Raw genomic sequence first — 2500 nt, forward strand, 5'->3', positions numbered from 1 at the left:
AAATCTACTGCGACTAAAGCCAAACGATGTTATACAACTTGAGGGTTAAAGGCATAGTTTTGTGTTCTAGATTCTTCCTCCTGAAATTTTCCCGCCCGTCAACAATCTAGACCTTTTCAGAGGAGTTCTAAGATATACTCTATGCATTAGATACCGAGGAAATGTAACCTGTCGTCAGTACGTGTGACAAGTACCATACATTTTCTAAGCCTGTTTGAAAACTGCAATTTATAAAAGAAATAGTAGAGGAAACATAAAGAAGGATTTTTTTAAAACTTTCCAACGCCTCATTCCACAATGCTTCTGTAACAATCTCAGACCTATTTTCTCAACCACGCAGTTGATCCTATCAGTTCCGAGCTTCACATATTTATTGTAATTTTGATTAGGGAGTGTTACCTGGCGTTTAACACATTCTACGTCGAGGAAGTTTGTCCAGTTTTCCTTCTCATTTGTTCGTCGATAATTCTTTCTTTCCTTTACTATTTACAACTCAATTGTTTTTCTATCGAACTCAGAGTTATGTTTTATCTCTTCCTTACCAAAGGGGTACCAGGGAGATCAATAGAAACGTTAGACTACAGCAAGGATATAATACCAGTTCCGCCCGGTACGGAGAAAACGGGATTATTATTATTTTTTTTTTTTAAGGTGAATTTAATTACCATTCACCAAGATAAATTTCTCATTTTTTCTACACAGAACAAAGAAATGTATAAATGCTAAGCATGGAAAAATATATAAAGCACGAACAGGAAGAACTAGAAAGAATATACCAACCCATAGTTAAGTTCTGGTGCAAGAAAGTTTTTAAACAAATATCCGATTTCTTTTCCTTCTTAATTCTGCCAGACAATTTTTTCAGCTGGTAACAAAACCACACACTGAAGATATTGAGAACAATTGTGAAAACTAAATATTAGAAAATTTTGTTTTGGATAACATCAGGTTATTTTATTTAGCTTAGAGAAACATTTGACCCATTAAAGATTTAAACGTACAGTCTTAGTTAACCTTTTGAAGTAGAGTCGATGGCCGTCTTGGATAATTTTCGGAGATCAAACCTATTCTATTTTCTAGAATATCTATCCCCATCCTTGTACCATTCCCTACCTATCTACACATCTTACTCCTATTTCTAGAATAACTCACCCATTTTCATTCCTCATTCATTCTTCTATCATCTCGCTCAAAATATACATTGCTCCCTCCCTTCCTCCCGGCCAATTTTGACCCTCTGCTCCCTTCCACCCATCCAATTGGTCCCCCCGCAATCCTGCGACGGCGGTGATAGTCCAAGTTTGTACTGGCGTGTCCCCGAGCTGGCGAGCGTCCAGCCACCAGCTTCATCCAATTTATTAAACCAACTCTGGATTATACCCAGCTATCTCCTTTCGTCCCTCCCTACCCCCGCCCAAACCCCACTGCCGTCTCTTGACTAGATTCCCTCCGGTCAGGCTTCATTTGGCTTGGCTAAGTCGGGGTTTAGCTTGGCTGGGCAGAGCTTCATTTGACTTGGCTCATTTGTCACTTTTTTAGCTTTGGCCAATCGGTCTGTGTCCAGGAATCATAGTTTTCCTCAGTTCTCTCTGGATGACTTTCCTTCGACATATCCCTGTTCTCTGGCTTCTTGTAGCAACAGCCGCTCCTTGGCCCCCTCCTCCACAAGCTTGCCAAGCCTGTCGGAGGCGATCTGTTTCAATCCCAATCCCATCTCAATCGAACCCGTGCTTTAGATCAAGACACTGCAGTAGCAATTTTATGCTTCCAGATATATCTCTCCGACCTGAACTGGTTGTCTATATATCACTGTTGGTAGCTGTTTGCTGGTACCACGTGGTCTTCAGGATCTTGCTTTTCTGTATCCTGGTTTTATCAGACGGCAACGCTAATTGATTGTCATCACTTGAGTAACGCAAACTAAGACTTCTGATATCCATACCGACAGAACATGACTTTTCTATTTCGATGCTGCTCCGGATTGATAATATTCCTTGTTATTCAGCTTTGTAGTGCTGATAACCAATGGAAAACTAACTCTTCCACCTATGCGTACAAGCAGAATTCACACAGATACATGCATGAATAGATAAGAGAACAGACAGGATATTGCACAAATACGTACGCACACACGCGCACGCACACACACAAACACACATACACACACACACACACACACACACACACACACACACACACACACATACACACACACACACACGTGCGCGCGGGCTCAAACACACAAGAGCGCACACATACACACACACATTTACACACACATACACACATGCACACACACACGCACACACACTTGATGGCGCAATGGTAGAATTTCTGGCCGCCACTACAGAGGTCGGGGTTCGAATCCTGCCCAGGCCTGAAATAATTTCAGTGTCCTTGCGCTACGAGTCGTTACTTCAACTCTCGTGGGCGGGGAGCTGAGTGTGTGTGTGTGTGTATAAGGTCACAGCATTACCCATAGATCACTCATATGAGCTAT

Source organism: Oratosquilla oratoria, chromosome 8 (genome assembly GCF_046742065.1).
Source record: "Oratosquilla oratoria isolate Oo_2021 chromosome 8, ASM4674206v1, whole genome shotgun sequence".
NCBI lineage: Eukaryota > Metazoa > Arthropoda > Malacostraca > Stomatopoda > Squillidae > Oratosquilla > Oratosquilla oratoria.